The 17,811-nt window shown below is 39.4% G+C and overlaps 1 protein-coding gene across 6 annotated transcripts in view; it reads right to left on the bottom strand.

Annotated features, from left to right (window-relative positions):
• The window catches only part of TNC (tenascin C), a 92,882-nt gene that overhangs the window by 54,308 nt on the left and 20,763 nt on the right, over positions 1-17,811 (bottom strand). For 2 of the 6 annotated variants that reach the window (XM_026049238.1, XM_026049241.1), the window contains exons 1-2: positions 15,579-15,739; positions 4,693-4,817 (exon numbers count right to left, since the gene is read on the bottom strand). The gene's annotated coding sequence lies outside the window, so the exon portion shown is untranslated. Of the gene's footprint in view, positions 1-4,692; positions 4,818-15,578; positions 15,740-17,811 lie in introns of those variants that run through there. The other 4 variants (XM_026049239.1, XM_026049242.1, XM_026049243.1 and 1 more) reach the window with 4 other exon arrangements.

Raw genomic sequence — 17,811 nt, 5'->3', positions numbered from 1 at the left:
AGTAAGTTTCCTCCACTGCTGAAGACATTCTTCCTTAGCATCATTAGCCCTACTGGGAGTACTTCACAGCCAGCCKTTCAGAGGACAGCATCCACCACTACTCACCTCCTGGCTGATAGGACTGGGCTTCTGAAGAGTGAGCAGGCCAGGCAGTGACCCATATTGACTGCAGCTGGTCACAAATGGAAGAAGAGCTCAGCCCACTTCATGGCAGGATATCAGCACCACCCCTGCACTACCTACCTGGTTTTCTCCTTCCAGGACCTTGTTTGGGATAAGTTAAACACCACTGGCCTAAACTTGTGCACAAAAAAAGAAAGCTCCTAAGCACAGTCTGAATTGGAAGCAATCTGGGAATGCTCCTTCTGCAGGCAATGGGAGCTGGTGGAGAGAGTGCATGGGGGCTTGGAGGCCCAAGTCCCCATGTGCACAGCCAGCAGCACAGTGCCATGGATGCTGCAGAAGCTGCACGTTCACCACTCTGCTAATTGCCCAAGCATAGCTCTGCAGGATGTGCAGTGGGTCATTACCATTCAACACTGTTCCCTGCAAATGAACATTGAAGTCTTACATTGATGCTGGCATGCTCAGAAGCCTGCTGTCCCTTATAAATATGCAAAGGCACAGCTTGGATTAYAGCCAGCTGCATTCATAATGGCTTGGGTCCAAACTTACACAAAATCATAGAATCATAGAATCCTTAAAGTTGGAAGGGACCTCTAGAGATCATCTACCTGCACATGCAGGGTCACCTAGAGCATGTGGCACAGRGCTGCGTCCAAGCGAGTTTCGAAGATCTCCAGAGAAGGAGACTCCACAACCTCTCTTGGCAACCTGTTCCAGCGCTCTGTCACCCTCACTGTTAAGAAATTTTTTCTTTAAGTTCCTATGGAACTTTTGGTGCTTCAGATCACTATGTTCACAAATACTGGAAAATCTCAAGAATAAGGATACTTAACATCTCTTACCCCACCAACAGGTACGATGAGTGGTATGCAGAATCATCAAAGAAGCCTGTGTACTGGTCATGCCCTCAAGGAGGGAYGTCTGCAGAATGTAAGCTTCTCTTGAACTGTCTGAGCCTTATACGTCTTTAAACACAGTTGCTTTACATTCAATGTTTATATAAGACACTTCCAACGTGGCATTATGTAATAGTTATATATAGCCAGCTAGACTCATACTAAACACAGGAATCAGTAAACTTCTAGGAACTCTTTTTTGATGTCACTGGAATTAAGACAATTATCTGCTTTTGAAATGAATAAAGATAATTGCTGTGYGACTCAGATCCATAAGGCAGAACTATCCACTTCATGCTCATAACTGGGTATTCAATCTCTCAGGTAATGCATCACTATTTGTGCACAATCTGAAACAAATAAATGACACTTTTCAGTTAGAGCTGCAGCCGGGTGTTTTCCAGCAAACACCTGGGCTCCTGGCTATGTATAGTGCGGCTTATACAAAACATGCTTYTAGCATGTGACTTGGCAAGATGTTGCCATTTTAGTTAATTTCTCTTCAACATCTGCAGAAGCCTTTCTTGCCTTTGCTCAGACACCATAAGATCTCTGCTGCTCTTCCCTCGGCCAACACAATCATTTAAGTGTGGGAGGTGGCAGTGCCCTCCACGTCCTATTTATCAGTTATAGGGAAGATGCAAGATATAGCTTTGTACCCAGGAGGACACTGCAAAGTACCCATTTAGGAAACAGGCACAGGCCATCTGGAAAGTGCCTGTAGAAAGCTGAGGATATCAGTAGCGCTGGGAACTCAGAGAGCAGCAGCACAACATAACGGTGCTGCTTCTTACATACCTGAGGTACGCATGTGCTGTCTTCTAGCAAAGGTCCCTCTTGGGACCGCTGTGTGTGACCCTGCAAGCATCTCCAGAATAGCTCCTGGCAGCAGAGGCTCTGAACACCTGACAAAACCAAGACATGCACTGGGAGCTTGACAGAAAACCAGGCTTATTCTGCGTCTGCAAAGCCTTGCGCAAGGTCACAGGTTCCTAGAGGGCAACAGCCCAAAGGCATAGTCTAGAAGAAAGCTTTCAAAGGCAAGGCAGGCTGTTTGTGACCAGGAAAATATGCCTCTTGTATTGAATTTCCATACACGTCTAATCCCAGGGACCGAGAAGGACATTGGCAAGGCATATGCCCTGCCAAAGGGAGACAAATAAAGCATCTTGCTGCAGACGGAGACTAAAATTTATTTTGAGTGTGCAATGGAGTCTGAATTCATGTGATAGAGTAATCCGGTCGATGAGGTCATGTGTCCTGCTGAAGGGTACTCTTTGTGCCTCAGGTTAGTTAGCAGCACTTTTCTGTTACCAAGCATCTGATTAAGCTTACAAAAGCAGGGTCTTTAAAAAACAGTCTCCGGAAGAATAGAAAAGTGAGCATTTTTTTTTTTTTATTTTATCCCAAAGGAAAAGCAGAGAGGTGTAAGTCACTTGGATGAAGCTGTATTGGCCCACAGCTCAGACAATTTTTGTAGTTCCCCTTTTCTGGGTTAGGAACATCAGCTCGGTTCTGATAAATGGGAGCGAGTTACAACTAAATCATCATCAGCTTTTCTTGCAGTCCCTTGATTTCCCTTGCAGACCTCACATCTAGATCTGCTTAGCTCATGAATTCTGAGCTGAGTTGTTTTGCAGTGATTTTCTTGTAAGCACTCAAAGACACCAGTAAACCGCATGATACCTGCTGTTAAATATCCACACTTAACATATGTTAAATATGACATTCCCTGTCAGTTATTTGGTGACATTATTAGTGGCATCTAATGATGATGGCATCATTAGAAACAAGACCACAACTCACTTCCACACACGATGGATTATTTCATTCAGTGTCTCCCTGTTGCCTGTATTGGATATCTGAGCATTCAAGCACACAAACAAAGGCTGGCCAGGTAAAAACAGCTCTGGAAAAAAGCTGGGGCTGAGATATGATGAAAGTAACAGGTACGACTGGTTGAAAAGATTTTCAAACACTTTAGCATTGAAAGCTGCAATTTTCCATTTGGTTCTAAAAGTCAGCAAAAAGAAAATTAAACCATAGTCAGCAGCACTTTAGAGCTTATCCTTCTCAACAAGAAATTCCATCCTAGCTCTGAAAATCTTCCTGAGGAAACCTTGATTGAAACCAGTAATTTCTGCACTTTGATTTGCTTTCATAAAACTGCATATTTTTGAAGAATGACTGCCTCAATCATTTTTTCAAGTTTTCTTTTCTCTTTTTTTCCCTAACAAAGCACAGARCAGCCTGCATTTCAATTACTACAAAAAAAGCCCTAGCAAAGCAAAACTACTCTCTTCATACTCTCCTTTATCCCAAGACAAGAGGAGACAGACCTTATGTCCATTTAAATCCCTAAAAAATACAAATAAAAATCAAAAATGTACCCTTGGCAGGAAAAGGGAGATTGGAATATCATACGTCTGAACTCCAGTAACTAAAAAAAATCAAATGCAAAATCAAAAAAAAAAAAAAAAAAAGAAGATATTTCAGTGCACTTCAAAACACTATTAGACTCTAAGGTAAATTTTCAGGTCCCAAATAATTCCAAAATATTGGTAATTGAGCTATGCAGCTTTCTACTCATATCTACCTCATTGTCTCCTTACCTTCCTGTTTCTTATCAKCTTTGGGGGTCAGTTCTTATGTTTGCAAGGTAAGTTCTGCTTTTTATGCCGTAAACTGTCATAACTATTGATAAATAACASCCACTCCCACCACCAACATTTTGCATGTTTGGCAGGAAACCATCCTCGTTCAAGATATGAAGCAGATCACTTGACGGCACTTTACTGAAAAGGCAAGTAGCAACAGCTGGTGAGTATGAGCTGTGGTGCTCCAGTGATTCACAGCAACTAAAATTATATCTCTGCATTAGTTTTTCTTTAAATACAGTGGTTTTTAAGGTATTTTTGGGGAGGTAAAATTAGGAAAAGTTTTCATATGCATATAYGTATCATAGAATCATAGAATCTTTAAGGCTGGAAGAGACCTTTAGAGATCATCTAGTCCAACCCACCCTGCACACGCAAGGTCACCTAGAGCATGTGGCAGAGGACTGCATCTAAGCAAGTTTTGAATATATAAACATATATAAATATATAAAGGAAAACTTTCCTCCCTCTCTCTCTCTTTATATATACATATATAYGTGTGTGTATATATACACACACACATATATAAATATACATATATATATAGGAAAAGTTTCCTAGATCCTGTAAAAATGATGCTGTAGACTGAATTCAGTGGAATAATGTGAACTGTAATGGGCTGACTGAAGTAATGTCTCACATAGTTTATATTGTTTCCTTTCTGGCTTAGCTGCAAAACCCAGGAAATTAAAGTGCTGCTCTATAAAATGTACAATTTTTTCCCCTTCTTTTTCACAAATTAGGGACTATCCCCTGAATGATGTAGAGAAGTGAAACTCTGTTTGATCTTGGAGCTGAACATACCCCTTTGGAGTAAACTGCGTTTATAYATATATACATATATGTTTATATATATTTATATATTTTTGCTGACATTTRTAACAGTGGTTTGTATGTTAGTGTGATCTGGTTTCCACTACATAGGCAATGTAGGAAAAGCCGAAAGCATTTCCTGCATTTGACCTGCTGGAACACATGAAAGAGGACAGAAGAAAAGGCAATGTGCTGCTCACCTCTGCTCTATGGCAGAGTCCTGGTCTGGGATATTCACATTACAACCTCTTGTCTCTACTCTCAGTTACGGATCCGGAGAATGAAGAGTATCAGATAGACGTATGATGGAGTCTGCTGTGCACTGCTGTGAAAATTAAAATGAAAATGAAACTTGAGAATAGCAAGTGAGCAGGACAGCTAAAGAATATGTTCATTGGAGAATTATAGTTCAATGGCAAGGCACTGCCTTGCAGTGTCACTGCAAAGTGAGAAATGCATGGGTATCACATTGAATGGATTCCCCAGGCCCAGACAAGCTACTTCTCAACAGTAGCTGAGATGTAAGCTTTCCACCCAAGGGTCTGCAATCCAGGAGTCTGCTCAACCGTAACAAGAGAAATGAAGCTAAATAGAGCTGGCTCATTAGGGCTAGATGTTTAGAGCTTCAGACTTTCTGCACTTAAATTATTYCAGAAATCATTTGGTCTGTCTCAGATTATCCGTTTATAAAGGGAACGTATGTCTCAGAGGATCATGTGCACCAAAGACYTCACAGGCATGGCGCTCTTAAATCCTCGTTTCCATAGTTAGAAACTTTCTTGAAGAACACTAAAAAAAAAGTCAGAACAKACATAAGAAAAAAGCACTGCAGTGTGCTCCCCTAAGATATGTAGGGGAGAAAAATAGTCACAGATAGAAAAGYATCTTTTGCACCAGAGAAGAAAGTCTGACCAGAGGCACGCAGAGAATATGCAGATAACTACATGGCTACCTTAAATTCTAGGGTAACAACAGCAAATTGAAGACCAAATCTGAAGCGAAAACATTGTATTTGCCAAAAAAATTACCAGAATAAGATGATGAATCCATGGAAATAAACGGTGACATTAACAAAACCCATGCAGAAATGCAGACGAATTTGAGGGGGGAAAAACCTATAATCAAAACAAAATGCATAGGTCCCACTCATGATCTTAAACCTGCAGAATGCCGTTGCTTCTGTAACAACCTCCAGATGCTTTCGGAACTCAGCACAGGAATCAGTCAGACACACACGTACACCCAGGCGTCCTCTGTGATGAAGTGTATCCAATATTGTGTAGCAACATCTTATGCAGCTACAAAACTGAAGTGATTCATGCTTCCAGACAGGAAGTAAAGAAGAATACTACATCCAGCTGAAACCACAGAAGGAATTTTATACAAGCCACAAGACACAAGCCAGTTATTTTATGGGTAGTTTATCCAAATGTGTTATATATAGATCGAGATAAAAACTCAAAACTAAGAGAAGCAACTATGGGACAACTAACAGCACTTGTCAGACAGAACATTTACTTCCTACCAACAAAGCAGAGGTACARGTTAACAGGAAATTTAGTCTGTGCACAAGGATTTTTTTTTCTTACAAGCTCAGACACTTGAGCATCAGTATCTGGAAATGGGAACTCACAAAAGAAAAACAAAACAAGCAGATCAGCAGGGTGCTTTAGAGCTGCTTTCAGGCTCTCRGCAGGGTGTTCAGCAATCAGCCAAGTAGAGCAATTTGCTACAAACTTGAGAGGGAAAAAATATATATATGACAACGGCATGCATTTATTAAATACCATCTTTTTTTTTTTCTTCCATCTACCAAGCAATCTCTGCTCTTACTGTARCTTTCACAGATGTAAGAAAAGAGCCACTGGCAGATACAGCGTGGACAAAAACTATGGATTAGAAACAGTAGGACACATCATGAGGACACATGTGAATAGCAAGAAAGGCAATGAATTCAGAAAAACTGTCACTGTTCTATAAACAGAAGCAGAATGATAGAAATGGGTCATCTCAGAATGGCTCCACAGAAAGCAGAAGGGATGTGTTCACACCTTCTTTTCCCCTAAAACCTCCTTGTTTGCATTTATAGAACAGAAGTCAGCTTATCTGACACTCTCTGAAGATGCATGTAGTGTTCTGGATTCTTCAGTGTGGAATGGAATCAGATCAATAGCAGAGCTGTCACAGAAAGTGAAGCTTAAATTACTACCTTTTAAAATATAAAAAGCCCTTCACAGTCAAAGCAACTTCTGTGCATAATCATGAAGTAGAAATCACTGTTGCCTCCTAAGTATGTACTGTATCTTTTAATAAAGCTTTTCCTAATYGGAAAAGCATTTGCTTGCTCTCTTGGCTTTTCCCTACTCTTAGCAAAGACATATGCAGAGCTGGAAAAGATCTACAGTTTTCTAAACTTGTCTTTGGAAAGTTTCCTTGCCAAGTTACACTTTTTCAGGAGCTCATTATTTTCTGGGTGGACACCAGAGACTTCACTTTGAATTATTTTGAGGGTTTTGCTGAAGCAGTCTCAAACCATGAGGTTTGTATGCTTTTTTTTTTTTTTTTTGCATGAATCACAGCAAGTTATGTTCATTCCATATACAAAGCTCTGTTTCATTTCTAGACCCTTCTCCAAAGTATCTCTTCCAAAATCACCCAGAGGTTTTCCAGTACCCATTTCATAGAGTTCTAGGTTTTGTTTTGCGACATGACAGGAAGAGCAGCAACTCAGGATTTCTGAATTTTCTTCTATTCTTTTGCTCGCAGACTATGTGATGCTGGTCCACTCTCAGTTCCTCTGCACCAATACCTGAGTTGACTCAAGAATGAGTCTGCACAATTCTGTCCTCATTTACACTTCAGAGCAGCTGCTCCAGATCAACACCAACATGGGCAAGGTCACATTTGCCCCAGCAAGTGGGACCAGAGGACCACTGATCCTCTCCCCATAGAMAGAAAAAAGAGAGACTCGAATTTTGCCAAACTAAGCTTAGCAATGTCTCATTTTTAGGTCTCCTGGCCTTCGTAGAGATGAAGTAAAAAGTCAATGTTCTCTATAGAGCCCAAAGAGAAAGTGAGCGGGGTCCCAGAATGATACTGAGYAAGTTTAAGAGGAAGCCAACAGTCAAATCTGAGGCTAGGAGCCTGTAGAGACTCATTTGTCACCAAAACTCACAACAGAGATCTACATCAATTTTTCTACTAATAAAGATAGGTAGGAGCAAGTCATCTTTATGCTTATGAGTACCAGGAATCATTGACATATTAAACAAATACACACATGATATATAAGACATAGGTTAAGCACAGTGAGACAACATTACCTCGTGGAGTATCTCTGCTCAAGATGTTTTCAAATTGCTCCTGAAGGCCAGAGAGAAGAGATCAGCCAGCTACCCACTCCAAGAAAGAACATCATGTGCTGAAGAAAGTGAAGGGAATTCTTAGCTTTTAATGACTGCACAGTAATGAGGAATACAAATAATTTATGTGTGCATTGGCCTGGAATAACAAAAAKTTCTTAAGAAGTATGAGTTGCTAAGATGACACTGGTCACCAAACAGCAGGAGACTTTCAGAATTCATTGTTATTTGCATGCCATTTACAATTTTAGTTTAGTTTAACCACATACTTATTCAAGCACTGCAACTGGCATCTCTGAACTGTCTCAGAAGGCAGTTATAAGCCTGTACTATTCTTGGGGATGAGAAATGTTATTGATCCTCTTCTGTCATCAGCAGTCTTTAGCTTTCTAGCAAGAACATGGAGGACCACATAGGCAGCCCTCCCCGAAACAAATCTCTGCTCTTCAACAAATTACTAGTTTACTTTTCCCCTCGGTCAGAGGTCCTCTGTCCTTGGTACTAGCATTTTAAATGTGCAGGAAGGTGCACATTTTTCTAACTTGCAAAAGTACTGGAGGAGTTCYTTGAAATCTGACTTCCAGTGATATGCTCCAGGCTAGATATCTGCCTGACCTAGTTCTGTCAGATGTCATGATATCACCAATTTGCCTCTTCAGCAGCCTAAGACTCTTAGCAGAATGAATCCTGTAATAGAGATTTGAAATCTCTAGGGACGCAAAGGAGGCAAGACAAAATAAAATACAAATCAGATCCACAAAAAATGAAGCAAAGTGAGTGTGAGTCACTTGGAAAAAGAGAGGAGACTGTTTCTAAACACTTCAGTCTGAGGATATTTCTCAGTGCTCTGATGTAAAACAGAAGCACTTATTATGTAATGTAATGGAAAATACAGCCATACACACAGTTCTGAGCAAGTGATTAGCTTAAATGGTAACTCAACTCAGACAAAAATCTGCTTCACTGCTTCAAATATCAACAAATTGAGCAATGTTACACTAATGAAGATTTGAGAGACCTCCACTGGCAATGCTCTGACCTCTGTGCACAGTTATTTGAGACCTGTCTGTGGAAAAGTCTCAGCTAACAGCAATTTGAGCCATGGAACAAAAGAAGGGATCTGGAGCTCAATTATCCAACAAAAGATCAAATCAATGCACTTGTGTCACATGGGAAGTTGTCCATCAGTCTCCTAAGTCTGCACAAAAGGAATCATCTCCTCAAAAATGCATGCTGAAAGGAAGTACACAAGGAATACTGCATGCCATATGCTGCACAGTGCAATACATTTACATGCCAGGAAAATGCTCAGTGGAGTCCGGTTTCCTCTCTCTCAAACTGGTCTTACCCCCAAGTACCTTAATGGACAGTACTGACTTGTGTCAGCAGAGATCAGATCAGCCCAAGGCATTCCCTGCCAAGAGAGACTTCTGCACCATATAATTAAGAAAATATTCATATTTAACTSCTCATTCCAAAGTGAAATAGTAACATTTGCTCATGCTAGCTGAACAAGTTCTTTCTGCTTGAAACAGTTTAGGTTAAACTCTTTAAACTTAACATAGGACTTGCACTAAGGCTCACTTTTTTGTCAGTCTAGTAGGGTATATCAAGCAGTTTCATGTTTTTTACTTCAAGTGCAAATTGTAGTCATTCATATGCAAGCACAGTTGTAGGGTTCCTGCATATATTAGGAGCAAAGTAAATCAGTTTTAGTATAAAAAAGAATCAGACTATAAACTTGAAAGCACCGTACTAAGTTTGAGTCAGTTCTCTCTTTACAGATCATTCTTTACCTGTTTGAACAGTGCCACTGGGACCACTAGCGATCTATTCAGTAACCCCAATGCAATCAAAGAAAACAGACTTTATCCAGGCTGACCTTTCTCACTGCATCATATCCCAGAAGCACAGGGCTTTTGCAGATGCAAGTTGTGCATTTCCATTGAGTTTTTGAGTTGCAAGAGCATAGATAGCAGTTCCCATGCCAGGAAAATCATGCAAAAGCACTGATAGTTGGCAGGTAGGAAATTGTATTTTCTTGCTTATGTCAGAGTCTCTGTCAAATCCCAGTGTACTGTTACTAAGGCAGGTAGACAGCATATGCAATAAAGGTCCAAGAGTGACAAGTGTACAGAGTGTCTATTGTCTTTGGGAATGGTGCTTTCTAGGTTTAGCATTCTTTTCATCAGCCCTGGAACTGCAGTACTTCTTTCTGGTCCTAGGTCACCCTCATAAGGGGTGCTTGACATAAGAAATGCCAGCCTTTTTTTCCTGGAAGCTATTTACATTGCCAAAATAATTCAATAAGAAGAATGATCTGAGACCTTTCCCTTAATATGCATCCTGTTCTTATTTGACTTCTGTTCTACAGTGTGCTTATTCATTCTGAGTCAAACTTGAATTACTGCAATCCAAGCAATGCAAAAGGGAAGTACATGCCACAAGAAAAGGAAAAATACACATTGAACTGTGTCACCAAGAGGAGGGGATTGCCTATACATCACAGGCTACCTTTATATCTTTCTTGGCATAGACTTTTGTTGCAAAACACAGAAAAGCTATTTAGGGGACTATTTTCAAAAAAAAAAAAAAAAAAAAAAAAAAAAAAAAAAAAAAAAAAAAAAAAAAAAAAAGAAAAGGAAAAAACAAAGAAGCAGTGAAAAGTTTAAAGACACTGAGCTCCTTTGAAAAGCCTGGCAAACTAACTTCTATCAAAATAATATCATACTCCTTCTGAGAAGGAAGATAATCACTAAGGCCTTGTACTATAGCGCACAACACCATGATCTGAAGCAAAGCGTCAATCCCTTCYGGATCACAACTTTCCATCCCAAAGAGACTCAACACTGCAATCACTATAGCGTTCACCTTGCAGTCACCCTGCTTTTAGGGGATTATTATTGTCATTAATTCCTAACTTCACGAGAAAATTAGCATTTGTAATTTTAGGTTTATGATCTTATGATGTTCTAGTGCATCTTGGGACAGAGAACAGACAAATAGTCAAGGACTTTGTTGAATCTGAACCAGTAAAGTGGAATTTCCTCAGGCATTTGGTTTCAGACTCCTCTGAATATCTTGGCTGATATCTATACGAGTACAGTCAATGCTACAGCTACAGACTGGCATGGGGAAGAGACAAACTACTACAATAGACTTTTGTCATGCTTTTAATTCAAGTATTTGTTTATAAAATCTATATTAAAAAGATTTATGTCCCASTACCCTGTTACTTTCTACTTAATTACTAAAAAGAATATGTTTTCTATGCATGAAACAATATCATTTTTTTGTCAAGGGTTTGGAAACAGAGTACTTATACAAATTGAAGAAAGCTTCCTTTCTCTTCCCTGCACAGTTCTGGTTGCAAGGAAAAAGCTTTCTGTGTGAGTAATCTTCCTAAGTAGGAAGCAGAGCTCCCCTATTGCTAAAGATGAATGGACCTCTAGTAGGCTAATATGTGATGGATGACTGAATGCGAACTTGGCAAAGTTGGTCTCCATTTTCTAAAGAATACAAAATGCCACAGACTATTCGTACACAGGGATTTGCTAGTTGAAAGTTCTGAAAATTTGGCAACATCTTACATTAGCTTAATTGAAACTACAGTGGCAAGGCAATTAAGAAYGTGAGCTTCTTGCAACCAAATCACCTCGGGAGCAATTTGTCTTTGGAGATTGATTTAGGCATAAATCAAACAAGTACAAAATGGAAGAATATTTTCATTGATTCTAAACCCAGAACAGCAAAATCTTGCACTTACTGGCTTCAATCCTCACATATTTACTAGTATTCTTTTAAGTCACTAGAACCATTGCCCGATATATAACAGAAGTTACAGCACCTTTTATGTTTCATCAGCAACATGATATGAAATATGCAGGAGGATTCATACAGAAACACAGTAAACTAACACATTMAGTCCACACCTAGTTGTAATAGCATATAGATCATTACACAGTAATGAGTTTTTTTCTACTAATGAATATCAAAAAAGGACCCCAAGTAAACCCCAACATTGTCCATTCAGCAGAGGAATCCATATTATATTCCTTCTTTCAAYGCCCAAACATTCTCTAGTGGAACAAGAAACACTTCTTGTCAGGCAGGATCASTTACGGATCTCCCTCCCCCGCCTGCCCTCTACATAATGTAGTTACATCATACATTGAGAGACTTCACTAGCTGGAAGCATGCCTGGTTTTAACTTTTCCCACATGTGGAAGGCATTTAACTTCAGCTCAGATGGGACAGAGGTTCGAATGCATGAGTGGACAGTTAGCACTCTGAACTAGGCGAAGTTCCACTTGTGCAAACCCCAAGAGCTCAGTGGAGATGGAGACAGCTCAATGTCATCTCTCAGGGTTGCTCATTTTTCTTCTTTCTGTCACTTTCATTCCTCAGCTAACTGCCTTCTTCCTTCTTTTGTCTTCACCACACAAAGAACTTTTCTGAAATGCTAATGATAGCAATTGTAAGCTTTCTGGGGAGAAGAGCATCACTTACTATGTCWATTCACTTTTTATAATACAATGAGTCCTTAAAATGCTGTAGCAGTAGTAACAACACCATCAAGAMCTCTAATGAAGGCTTACACAAAATCTTCGTAAAGAAAGAATATCAATAAATATCAGTTTAACCAACTAAATTACATCTTAAAAACTCAAATTGATCTGKACAAGTCTCTCTTTTTCAGTCTGGAGCTCAAATTTTTATTTTTTTCTGTCCATAACCCAAAGTTATCAATCCCATAGTTACTTGTACTGGCTCTTCATATTTCTGAGAACGGATAAAGATAAAATATTAGCCTATTGAATTGTATCACTCTAATTAATATTCTATCTTGTTACTTTGGTAAGGATGCTTTTATTCTGCAGTATTATGTCAGCTGGTTCCTTAAAGCTGCTTTAATATACCTTGTAGATRTTACCTTTTGCAGTAGTTCACAGTACGTTTCCTGTCATTTCTAAGCACTGGTTTTGATGACAACCATCAGTCCATGAGAAAGGTGTGCTAAAAATCACACCAGAAATTTAGTCTGAGAAAGTGCAAGTGGTAAAACAGCACAGTTTTAAAGCTCAATAGCTCAACCTACCACRGTTTAAAACAAAAGCTGCTTTATTATTGGAAAGCTGAGATGTCTAACTTTCTTAGTAATATAAACCATGCATTTCTAAGGCTAGGCCTTTATGAAACATTGCACTTTAAAACTGTCAATATCTATTCAGCTTAGCAGCATTGTGATGGCATCTGTCCAAGGTCAAATGTATCAAAYCACAGATTTCAAACTGTAGACTAATTTTCAGTACTCTTAATTTCCCTTGTTTTGCAGTATACCATGTCTGTAAGACAGATAGATGTGCCACTAACAATAAGGCAGAGACCTCCCTCCTCATTTACTTGTATTTCTACATGTAACATTCAATCTAGAGAGATATCAGGGTGTATTAATGAAAASAGCCCACTGAGCGACCACTATTTAGCTCTTACAAATCTGCTAATGAAGGTCATCCCTTTTCAGCAGACAATTCCATCATACAATCTGGCAATCTACATTGCCATTTAGCACCTCTGAACATACCTACATAGTCACATGAACAGATATATGGTTGTTTATACCAGGAAAATGTCAGAAGGCTCTACAAGCAGGTCTATTATTCCATATGGTGGTATGAGAAAGGATGCAAGAGCTACACTTCTGGCTCCAAAGCAACATCACTATTTCAAATCAAACTCTTTGGCTTTGCTTTGCTTTTGGTAAGGATGAAAAAGGAAGAGCTAGTCCTCAGAAGTWCACAACTGGCTACCTAATCTGGTCTTCTGGAAACTATATATTTTTTAGCAGACTAAATAGCTTTTCTACAGCTTCGGAAGCAGTTATGAAGTAATTCTAGAGTTAGAGGATTAAGGACTGGAACTTGGAAAGTATTTTCTCTGGCATGAAAGCAGCCTGAGGACAAAATTAAAGAACAAAAAATATGGCAAAGGAGAGGTAATTTGCCGAGGACAGGGAATGTGAGTGTCTGTGACAGTGGGTGAAAGGGGTCCCCCATACACCATCCCTCTTCAGCCTGTCCTTTTTCAGGTGTTTGTTAACCTCCCTGTTCAGCTGAGGTGTGATCCTTCCTGAGGAGATGGTGCACAAGTGTAACAGCTCAAAGGGGACTTTCTATCAACTCCCTGATAGCACCTAAAGTATTTCCAAAATTCAGTGACATGACGGTCAACTACAGACATACTGATGCCCTCTTTTGGCTAAGAACGTTCATCTGATCATATTTTTGCTCCTGAGTTCCTGTTATGAGCAAGAAGAAAATAAAAGCTCAGCACCCACTTCTGCAAGACTTCCTGGAATTCAAAGCAGTGTGGATACTCCCCACTGGCTATCTCAGTCATTAACCACAGCGCCCTTCAGATTTCATAGCTCTAAAAGACAAATTCAGGACCCTAGCAAAATACATGAACATTAATCAGGGAGCATATAAAATGAATTCCTCTTATTTAATGTGATTTTTAATGAATTCAAAAACCAATCAAATTAAAATAACAGCGCAACAATAGGGCTTCTGCCCAGTTCATACAATTAACATGCCACTCATTCACTTCTGTGTATTTTTTATGAGAGAGAAGTTGGTAAATATTTTTACTGTACTTCTTTCTTTGATGATGCCGCCACCATGCAATAGAACACATCATGGTCCTGTCAATCTGAATACAACAGCATGGTATGATAAAGACTTTTGAAAATTTTAGAACAGCTGCCAAAAACCCAAAACATTTCGTGGGGCCAGAGGGTAAATCAGACAGGGAAAACCCTGTAAGATGATGTAATGTGAAGTTTTGAGTAGAAAAGTTTAATTCCTAAATGAAGCCAGGTGCTATGACCTTCCCCCAGTCAACCTCTCCATTTCAGGCAAGTCTGAGCCTTACTGGTAAATGCAGACAGAGTCATCCTGAAAACCTCAGTGTACGAGGAAGCAAGTAGTTAAGAATAAGACAGACATACCGCCTTACCGCCACACTGTAACGTACATGTTTTGGATGATGATGGCAGAATCTCACCCTCCCCCTGCTCACAGCCYATTCATTTAAGCTCTTAGTAATCAGATACCAGTTGAAACTTCCTTTGTCTTGTGCTGCAGAGTAAGATGTTACTGTACTCAGAATGAAACAGCAGCCTGGGGGATAGCACGGAAARTGACAAAGCCTCCAGTGCAAACAAGCATTCAGGCAGCAAATTAAAAAGAAAAAGGTTCTGACTTTCAAATTGCACACAACAGCACTGGAAAGTTACCTGGTAGGTTTTAGCAGTCCATTTCATCTGGTAAGTAAAGGGAAAAAAAAGGTAATTACTTAAATACTTCGCATTACTTGACTAGTCAAGAGGGAATGCCACACACCACTGATTTTCCAGCCTGTCTATCAGTTAGGCTTTTACCTAGATTTCTATAGATGTCCAGCATCCAAGTAATCCATCCTTCATTCATACATTAATTTAAATTAATAGTAGTGAGACATTTGTAATATTGYTCTTGCACAGGGTAACAAAGACAAAGTAAAGACAGGCATGCTCCTATTTAAAAACATTCTCTAGCAAAAGCCCTGCCTATTCAGGCTGAGTAAAGTCATAGCTGTAAAGGTCACAACAGAACACTGTGTTATTGCAAATTTGGAGTGTGTAASAACTCTGATTTTTTAATTCAGGAAGGAAGCAGACTTACCTTACAGACTCTGACAGAGATTAGATCCTGCTGTGAGCAGCCTCCATGAAATAAATATGATGTTCAAGTTAGATATCAGGCTTCTGACTTGGTTGCTGTCCTGTCAAAAGTCAGAAAAGTTGCGTTGCCTGATGCTGTGTGTATGCATATGTGTGTGAAACACAGAAATGTTTGACAGTAAGGCAAACTGGTCAGATCAGCCAGATTCTGCTGGGTTTATATAGCTGAGCTGCAAATCCTGATCCTTGGCTCATTGCACTGTAATAGGATGCCTGAAGGCATTTTTTTTCAGTTTTGTTTTAAAGGAACAGCCTCTCTGGCTTCGCTTTTGAAAGACACACACACACGCTCATACACAGGCACACACACACAAAAAAGAATTTGCATGCAATTTATGACTAAAGAAGGAAACCCCTGAACCACTGAAAAAGAAAGTCAGCTCAGGGCAAATGACTCAGAAAGCAGAATATTTTCCTTATAGCATCAGCAAAGTACATTATCGGAAGCTTTAATCCCCTCATCCCAGTTATTTTAGCATTTCAAAAAGGTAACAAAATTAAATAAAATCAGCAGATGCGCAAGTGAGATTTAAATCCCAGGAACTCCTAGAAGACATAGTGGGTCAGATAGCCTGCTAACGTAAATCGACCRTACTCCACTGAAGCTGACAAAGAAATCCTGATTTACACAAACTGAGGGTCTGGCAAACTCTTGTAACTTCAGGTTTGTGGTCTCAATGCATGGCTTCTGCCTCAATGCATGGCTTCTGCTTGCTCAACAGCTCTTGGGAAAAGAAGAGAAAGCAAGGAAAAACCTAGTGAGCAGAGTCTCATGCTAACTCTGTAAAGGAGAGAGGAAAGCCCAAAGGCAAGGCATACAGGAGGGGTTCCCTTTTTCACAGATGAGATAAAAAGAGATTATGTGGCTGGGGTGTGCCCACATGTGCACGTGTGTGAAAAAAAAAATAATCCCTCTCCTTTTATGAAGCTTATTTCTTTTAGTCTTTTCATTCTCTCCATTTCTCAGAGCTACCAGGCACACACACACTAATCTCTGGGAACCATTTCATTGGCAATAGTTACCCTTGAACTGCAGGCTTAAGGTAGAGTTAAGATTACATRAGAACATTTCAACACTGATTTTCCTCCTACTTGACACTAAAAATCTGTCTCCTTGTCCTCTATACCCCATCCCACTTGCGGTATTATTTTTTGGGTACACTGGTAGGGCTAATCCTCCAACATTCAAGTCTGTCTTCTTGGATGAAGGATGAAGCTGCTCTTGTGTTTAATGATTAAGGAAGCATAAAAATGCTTATGAAGATAATGAAAATACTATGAACTGATTTCAACAGGCTATGTGATAGGTCCATGGAAAATCAATAGGACTTTTCTCTGGAGTAAGATACGGATGCTCATAAGGATTAGACTTGATTAGTCACTTCTAAATAACTGCAAAAGAGGCGGAGGGCTTTTAAAGGTTTTTACCTTTTTCTTCGCAAAAAAAACCCAGATTCTGTTCCTTAAACCAGTTACAGAATTGCTTAAAAATCACTGAGATGGAAGTTTTCAATAAGAAATAGACATGTATCTCTCTTTGACTTCAATAATTACCCATTTCCAACTCTTATTCTGATTTCTGAACAAGCTATGTCAAAGCAGTGATAGCTAACAGAGGAAGCTTGGATATGGTATTGGAAAAAAAAAATCTATGAAAATTGTTGGTTAATCCCCAGAGTATCAGATCCTCTTTGATTGCTAATTTCTCCACAGTCTTGTTCTGGACATCTTTGCCAATCCCAAATGCAACAGGGACAACATACACTGTCATCAGTAATCCTCCAATTTCTGTGTAACACTGTAAAACTGTGAGATGTTACACAATTTGTCTAATAMAATCCAATGGGGACTCATCAAAGGCAGTTCCCCATATAAGGAGCCATTTGTCACTTCTGGAGTTAATTGACAAATATTTGAAAAGCATGCASTATTTCATCATCACATCTACAAGACTAAACAACATGTTTAAAATTTGAGTGTAAATTGTAAGTTTGTGTGTAAACTATTTGCAGGATTTGTGTTTTTTTCTTCTGTTTTTTTTTTTTCTTAGCACTTAGCACTTAATACCAGYTTTTCTGCTGCTAGCTGTTTAGTCAAAATTTAAACCATTTTTTTTCTCTTAGTCTTTCTCTACCCACTYATCTTCTGACTTCAAACAACATATATTATGAGAT

Source organism: Nothoprocta perdicaria, unplaced genomic scaffold (genome assembly GCF_003342845.1).
Source record: "Nothoprocta perdicaria isolate Ctin4 unplaced genomic scaffold, notPer1 scaffold_6, whole genome shotgun sequence".
Taxonomy (NCBI): Eukaryota; Metazoa; Chordata; class Aves; order Tinamiformes; family Tinamidae; genus Nothoprocta; species Nothoprocta perdicaria.
Note: the sequence above shows the minus strand (reverse complement) of the source record. Positions and strands in the feature narration are given on the sequence as shown.